Raw genomic sequence first — 8,529 nt, forward strand, 5'->3', positions numbered from 1 at the left:
CAAAACCCAAGAGAACAGGGCTCCTAGAAAGCCGCCTCCTGTTAAAGATAAGCTCACAACAAAAATTACAATCCACAGGAGCAAAAGAAGGAAAAGCACCCTGCGGTCTAGTAACAGCCAAAAGACTTAGCAAATGAGAGAAATTCACCTCGAAAACTAGAAAGAAAAGAAAAAATTAAAACAAACTTCAAGCGTAGGTAAAAATCTTCAAACAGAAACGGGAAGAAATACACACAAAAACAAGATTGAATGGAAAAACAAAGGCACATCAGAAAACAACTAAATAGAGAGTCTAAAAATGAAAAATATAATCATTAAGAGAAAAGTTAGGGCCGCATGGGTGGCTCCATCGGCTGAGCTTCTGACTCTTGGTTTCGGCTCAGGTCATGATCCCACAGTTGGTGAGTTCGAGCCCCGCATTGGGCTCTGTACCGACAGTGGGGAACCTGCCTGGGATTCCCTCTCTCCCTCTCTTGCTGCCCCTCCCCAACTCTAAATAAATAAATAAACTTGAAAAAAAAGAAAAACAGACCAGGGTGTCTGGGTGGCTCAGTCAGTTAATGTCCAACTTCGGCTCAGATCACGATCTCATAGTCCGTGAGTTCGAGCCCCGCATCGGGCTCTGTGTTGATGGCTCAGAGCCTGGAGCCTGCTTCGGATTCTGTGTCTCCCTCTCTTTCTGACCCTCCCCCATTCATGCTCTGTCTCTCTCTGTCTCAAAAATAAACATTAAAAAAAAATTTTTTTTTTAATATGTTGATCTATTTTTGAGAGACAGAGCGCGTGTGAGGGAGGGGCAGAGAGAGAGGGAGACACAGAATCCAAAGCAGGCTCCAGGCTCTGAGCCGTCAGCACAGAGCCCGACAGGGGGCTCGAACCCATGAACAGCGAGATCATGACCTGAGCCGAAGTCGGATACTTAACCGGCTGAGCCACCCAGGTGCCCCTTAAAAAAAAATTTTAAGATAAAAAAAGTTAAATAGGTTAAGGAGAAGAATAGATACGTTGCAACAAAACTATTGAACTCTGAAACAGACATTTAAAAATCACACAGAATGCAGAAAAAAAATGAACACTTCAGTGGATAACAGGAAAGAGTAATTTACAACCTGCGTAACAGGCAGAGAGGCTCCTGTGCCTGCTTCAGCAGCATATAGATGAAAATTGGAACGGTACGGAGAAGATTCGCGTGGGCCCTGCAGGAAGATGGCATGCAGATTCATGAGGTGTCCCGTGTTACAAAAAAAGAAGAAGAAAGAAAGAGAAGCTCCAGTGTATTAAGTTGAACTCTCTGTAGGTCTGGAATGGTTGACTATCAACAATTTCATACAGTTTTACCTACAATGTCTCATACGCGTGGTGGAGAGGAAAACAATAAAGAATGTGGGAGGGAGACGTATCTGCAGAGCTGACAGCTGACAATTTTTCAGAATTGAAAACACATGGGTCCTCACGTTGACTCAAAACAGTAGAAATAAAGTGCAGTGGCTTTATCGAACATCTAAGACAAAGAGGAAAGCTTAAAAATCACCGGGGGGGGGGGGGGGGGATTCACTAGAGAAAAGAGATGGGAAGGTTGAACCATAGCAGACCTCCTACCATCATTTTTCAAGCCCAGAAGGCAATGATACAATCTTATAAAAACTTACAGGAAACAATAAGCCCACCACCCGAGTGAGAGCTGGAAAAGACGTTTTGGGATACACAAGGAAAAAGGCAAGACGTATCCACCCACAGACTCTCACTAAAGAAAAGTACTACAGCAATAAAGCAAAGTCCGAAAGGAGAGGAGTGCAAGAAGACATGTGAGTCTACAAAATGGTAAACTGTTGAAAACCCAAGTAAATATTGATCGAAACGAAGTGAAAGTGACAAAAAGAAGAGTGAGAATAAGGCAGAACTAGGGGCACCTGGGTGGCTCAGTCGGTTGAGTATCCGACTTTGGCTCAGGTCATGATCTCACGGTCCATGGGTTCGAGCCCCACGTCGGGCTCTGTGCTGACAGCTTGGAGCCTGGAGCCTGCTTCGGATTCTGTGTCTCCCTCTCTCTCTGCCCCTAACCCACTCGCATTCTGTCTCTGTCTCTTCTCAAAAATAAATAAAACATTTTTAAAAGTTTTTTTTTTAAATAGGGCAGAACTAAAATATCAAACAACATTAACACTCGTTGAAGGAAGGAAGAGTTTAGAATTAAAAGCGCTCTAAAGCCACTGAGTAGTTAGGGCAGAGGATACAGATAGTTGCACGTTTTGCTAAATATTCACCTCAAAGTTTTGAGGGCAACTGTTAAAAATATAAATGTAGAATGTATTTCTTCCAAACCCGTAGTTACAAAAAAAAAAAAAAAAAAAAATCAAATCAACCCTACAGACAGGTCTAAGCAAACTTTTTCTCTAAAGGGCCAGATAGTAAATATTTCAGCTTTGACACCTGTATGGTTCCTATCAACTGTTTCAGCTCTGCCACAGTAATGCAAAAACAGCCATGGACAATATGTAAACCAATGAGCCTAACTATGTTTCAATAAAGTTTTATTTACAAAAATAAGTGGCAGGCCAGGTCTGGCCCCCGGGCCGTAATTTGCCACCTACTGTAATAGAAGGCAAACGAAAGGACAAAAGAGAGCAGTCAAGAAAATTTTTATGTGTCAAAAGCAAAACAAAGCAAAAAGATAAGCACATTAAGAATCGCAATGGAAGTCAATGGATTACATTTATCCATTAGAATATCCACATTGCTGCAGGATACTGCGAAACCATGTACATAACAGGTTTAAAACACAAAACGATACCATTTACCGTTTATGGATAGGTTCTCTCATAGTACAAGTGCAGAGAACAACACATCCAATTCCAGATAGTGTGGTGCCCGAGGCAGCGAGCGAGAACAGATTTGGAGAAGGGTACAAATGGAACGCCAATACAACCGATGAAGATTTTGTTTCCGAAACAAGCAAAAAAGCCAAAGCCAGTCTAGCAAGACGTTAATACTCGTTTACTCTGGGTAGTGGGTATATATGTGTATGAGTTACATTACTCTTCTTAACTCTGAAAATGGTCCCTTTTTTAAGTCCTCATACGTCTCATTTGAACTTTAGCAATCAGTAGGGGAGTAGTATCACAAACTAGATTTCCAGATGAGGACTTTGAAGTTCCGGACAAGCAAGAGACTTGGAAAAATGAGGCCGTGATCTTCTAACTCAATTAAATGCACTCTAGATACGGCATGGTGTTTTGTGCGAACTTGAAGTCACCTGTTTTGCAAACACCCTACCTCCGTGATCCCTGGGACCCCTGTCTTTACCAGACACTTATTCTCTTCCAGTGGATCTTCCTGCCTCAACCCCTTCCCACTCATCCTGTGCTCTGTAGACATTTATGGTGTGAAAACACGGCTTGAATCACACGACACTCCACCTGTTCCGTGCCGGCTGTGGGCCTGAGGATATGAAAACAAAGGACACATAGTTCTCCATGCGGTTTAATTTCCAACTCAACCCACCTCTCCCTGGCCAAACGTTAACTTCTCAGAGGCTTCGTCGCTTGTCTTCGAAATGCTACCTGAGGTTTCTGTAAGAGCAGGATGAAATCACCTAGCAGATACCTGTTCTTACAGAAAGATTCCAAACTCCTGAGCATGGGGCCTTGTAGGTTCACCTAGATCACACAGGTCACATTTGAAAAAATCGGAGTATTGTTCTGCACACACGTGGCCATCCCTAGCCAGTCACACACCCTCCGCAGGCCTCTGCTTCCCAGGCATTCAAGAACAGGTTGGTCTGGACAATCTCTAACACTTTCATCTCTGCCTTCTTGGGTCACCCACTTGGTTCCCCGGGGACCCACGAAAGCAGAGCCTTCCAGGCCCGTCTTACGCAAACATCAGCCCCAGCCACGGTGAAGAGTGTGGTGTCAGTGTTGGTATTGCTCATGAGAAGTGGGATGTTGAGTTCCCTAGAAATGAAAAGGCTTATTTATCGAGGTGTGGGAAGGGGGGCCTGTGTTTTTGCTGCTGCTGCGGCTGCTGCCTACCACACCGGCCCCTGTCGGTTTCTGAATAGGCCCAGTTCCTCCCGCCACTAAGCCTTTGCACGTGCACCGCCCTCCCTTTGTGGAATACCCTTTTCCACCCCTTCACCTACTTAACGCCTACTCTGCTCTGTCACCAGGTCTCAGCTCAGTCTCGGTTTCCTCAGGGAAGCCCTCCCTGACTTCCAAGACTAGTCAGATTCTCTGATTCCGCATTCTCGTGGAGCGCTCTGTATCAGTCAGGTAGTGCCGTGATCATGCTGCAAAACAAAACCACCTCAAAACTTAACACAGCCACCATGTGCTGTTTCTAGAAGTCTGTAAGTCAGCTGGACACTTCTGCCAATGTGGGCCAGGCTCGGCTGATCTCAGGAGGGTTCACGCTTATATCTGGGGTTGGTTCCCTGTGGTGGCAAAAGCATGTAAGGCCTCTTGATGCCTAGACTTGGAATCGACACAGCATCGCTTTCACTGTGTCCCATTGGCCAAAGCAAGTCACAGGCCATCCCATAGGCACAGAGCAGAGAAATGCCTTCCACCTCTTACTGGGAGGAACTGAAAAGCCACATTGCACAGGGAAGGGTGGGGAATTGGGGCCTTGTTTGCAATCAGTGTAACACACTCCCTTTTGAAGTAAACATCACAATCATAACTTTCCCTTTGATTCGTGTCACAGTTATTTTCTGACCCACTAAACTATGCAGTGGGAGCAAGCAATAAACCTGTCTTGTAGTCAACCATTGTGACATTGGGGCTGTTTGTTATACAGCATAACCTAACCTATCCTGACCGGTACAAATGTCTACAGCTGCCCACAAACCCCAAACCTCCAGCTCTGTTCCTAGCCTATAATATCAATGAAAGTGCACATGTTTACAGGTTAGCACTCTGACCCTAACTGAGATTCTTAGTACAGTGGGCACTTTTATGTGTGCCGAGCATCTACAGTGTAATTATATTTCTTCACACACAGAGGTTCTCTAAGAACAGAGGATACTGGGAGAGGGATCAGGAGTTGGCACAAACGGATCCCTCACTTGATGGTTTTGATTCCACACCAGCTACTCATCTCCACAAACATTAACATGTGCTTACTGTTCCAGGCCTGTGCCAAACCCTAGGCATAGGAAGGGGAGATGTGGGGCGCCTGGGTGGCTCAGTCGGTTAAGCGTCCGATTTCGGCTCAGGTCATGATCTCACAGTCCATGAGTTCGAGCCCCGCATCGGGCTCTGTGCTGACAGCTCAGAGCCCGGAGCCCGTTTTAGATTCTGTGTCTCCCTCTCTCTCTGCCCCTCCCCTGTTCATGCTCTGTCTCTCTCTGTCTCAAAAATAAATAAACGTTAAAAAAAAAATTTTAGAAAGGGGAGATGCCCATCACTTAGTGGGTAATCGGGTCCAGCTCCCTGATGAAGCAGATGTTGAGCACAAGACTTTATACCAGTTGCTGGGGCAGAGCCAGGGATTGGTAACGGCTCCCCTAAAATATGTCTGTGTCAAGGCTAAATCCACCCAGTGTCCATTGATAACAACCATCCATCCACCCGTTCATTCAGTATCTTGAGCGCTTGCCATATGCTGTTCCGGAACACCTGTACTAGGCACTGAGGGTATTCTGGAGAACAAAGACGGCTGGAAGCCTGCCCTGTGAAGCATCCAGTCTGGTGAGGAGTGGACCAAGGCAGACAAGGCTATCCAAGGAGGCAGACCTCAGAGTCACCGCAACTGCTTTGGGGCCACCCTTCTTCTGCATTTGCAGCAGTATCTGTAGGAAGTTCTCCAGAAGCTGCTTCCACAGCAGGGTTTGGAAGCACTTCAGGACTGGAAAGGGTGCTGGCCTGGCAGTGAGGAGTCCTGGGCACCCCTCCCGGAGGAGGAGACCAGCGTCCAAGCCAATAGCAAACGTGGTTGGACCCACAAACCTCAGAGGAGCTCCGACGGGGTCTGCAGAGCCCTGCCGTGGACAGAGATCCACGGTGTATTCCCTGCCACACCCACATGCCAATAACAGGAAAGAGGAGAGCAATCCAGGGATCCCACCCTTCTTGGGGGTTCTGCTCCCTCCACGTAGACCACAGTGACGAGCTTCTAATAGCGGGTTGTAGCCGGTGCGCTCGACCAGCCACTTGGCTTGAAAAATAAATCAACGGCATTTGTTGCCAGAAAAGCCACAGCAGCCAAACCCTTTTTGAGGTCTGAGGGCCGCACATGCTTGAGGCTTCCAGACCTTGGGAACCAACGCGTTCACACTGCCAGAGGGAGGGCCCTCCAGAAGCATCCGTAAGAGCCTTGGTTGACACGGCGCTCTGGCTTACTCAGCTGACCTCCTACAGTCCCACGCCCCAGCCAGAGCCTGCTTCCGTGTGCTGGCCAAGGGCAGCCAGCCAGCAGGCCGCGAACCTGGGCGCAGGTGGGTACAGCCGGGGGATCACACGGGCGGCTCTAGCAGACTCCTGGGTTTCACGTGGCTGTGCCACGCCCCTCCCTCAGCCTTGGTCTCCTTGTGTACCCAATAAAGCCGTGACAACGGCCTCCCCCGGCAGGGTTCTCGTGAGTTTTTAAGTGAGATTCACGGCTAAAGCTCCTACCGTAGGATCACAACGTTTGCAGACTCGTAATGTTAACGCCTTCCCGACAGAGCACGCACCGAGCTCTTACCATGAGCTGGGCATGGGGCACAGCTGTCTTCACGCATCACTCCCCTCAATCACTTAACTGTACGGGTGGGCATTTTTATTATTCCTGTTTCATAAACACTGAGGCTGAGAGAGATTAACTGTGAGCATGGAGTTGGAGACAGGTCTTAAGCCTTGACTGCGGGTGAGCCTCTTACTGACTAGGGAGGCTACGAAAGAGGCCAAAGGACACACCCCGGGGGCAGGCTCCCCCGCACTCTTGCCCTTGAGCCTGCCTTCTCTTCTCTTGTTTCCGCGGCCCGGGCGGTTCCCACGCGCGTTCCCTTCCCAAGCACACCAGAAGCGTGGGCCTCGGGACGGTGGGACCCCAAATCCAACGCGCCCAGGCCTGTCAAGAGGAAGAAACATGCAAACGTATTAAGCAGGGAGGGAATGGATTTTTATGCTTCCACCAAATGTCTGATAGTGGGAACATCGCCCACGACAAGTATGTAGCAGCTCGAGAGAGGCAGAGAGCGTTTTAGGACACGGTGTGCGCCCGGCCTGGCCGTGGCGGCTCCGGGGGCGGATGACAAAGCAGCCCCAGAGGCCTCTCTCTCTCGTGGAGGCTGGTGCCTGACGCCGAAGGGGCTGAGAGGCACCGGCTGGACGTCGAGGCAGATCTCGCAGCCAGCCCTTGCCACACGCTTCCTCTGAATGTCTTCTCCCTCCCTCCTCGCTGCCCATGCCCACCGCCCTGCCTGAGTCAGCGGCTTCACATCCCCATGCTACAGATGTGGAAGCTGAGGCTCGCAGCGCTGACGTGATCAGGGACACCCAGTAAATAAGCAATGAAGCCAGGACTCGGCCCAGGTCATGGGCTCCAGGCTCAGCTCCTTACGGCAACCCCCTTCAACTCATCCATGAAGCCTAAGCAGGGAACTCCCGGGTGGAAAGGGCTGACGCCAGCTGGTGGGGTTGGGACAGACGCAAACGCTGGGTTCCATGGAGCTCCGGCCACTGGCCACACGCACGCCGTGTGCCTCTGCGGCAGACGTTCACCCCGGCAGTCCTCAGTCCCCACATTCCTAGGGGGCCCAAGAGCTCTTGGGAGCCTCGAGTTGAGCCACGGCGGTGACAACGCCCAGCAGCCTGCAGGCAACCTCAGACCTCAGCCCCGTGTCTGCAGGGGCTCACATCCCGGGCCAGGAGCTACGGGGAGCTCTCCATTCACATTATCTTGTGGTCCTTGCTTTTCTTCTAAATGTATTTATTTAAATTCCAGTTAGTTAACATGCAGTGTAGTATAGGTTTCAGGAGGAGAGCCCAGTGATGCATCACTTACATCTACATTGCCAGAGAAGAAGTCAAACTTTCACTCCGCAGATGACATGATACTCTACATAGAAAACCCAGAAGACTCCACCAAAACACTGCTAGAACTGATCCATGAGTTCAGCAAAGTCGCAGGATAGAAAATCAACGTGCAGAAATCTGTTACGTTTCTGTACACCAATAATGAAGCAACAGAAGGACAAACCAAGAAACCGATCCCATCCACATTTGCACCAAGAACCATAAAATACCTGGGAATAAACCTAACCAAAGATGTAAAAGATCTGTACGCTGAAAACTCGAGAAAGCTTATGAAGAAATTGAAGAAGACACAAAAAAAAGGAAAAAGATTCCACGCTCCTGGATCGGAAGAACAAATATTGTTAAAATGTCTCTACTTCCCAAAGCAAGCTACACATCCAAAGCAATCCCTATCAACATAGCACCAGCATTCTTCACTGAGCTAGACAAAAACAATCCTAAATTTTTTAAGGAACCAGAAAAGACCCCGAATAGCCAAAGGTATGTTGATAAAGAAAACCAAAGCTGGAAG

The 8,529-nt window shown here is 48.6% G+C and overlaps 1 non-coding gene across 1 annotated transcript; it reads left to right on the forward strand.

Moving 5' to 3' along the window:
- Positions 1-1,138: 1,138 nt before the first annotated feature.
- Positions 1,139-1,241, forward strand: LOC122223325. The gene has a single exon (XR_006204205.1). It is a non-coding gene; the product is annotated as a U6 spliceosomal RNA (small nuclear RNA).
- The last annotated feature ends 7,288 nt before the right edge of the window (positions 1,242-8,529 follow it).

The sequence above is a fragment of the Panthera leo genome, chromosome B3 (genome assembly GCF_018350215.1).
Source record: "Panthera leo isolate Ple1 chromosome B3, P.leo_Ple1_pat1.1, whole genome shotgun sequence".
NCBI classification, from domain to species: Eukaryota; Metazoa; Chordata; class Mammalia; order Carnivora; family Felidae; genus Panthera; species Panthera leo.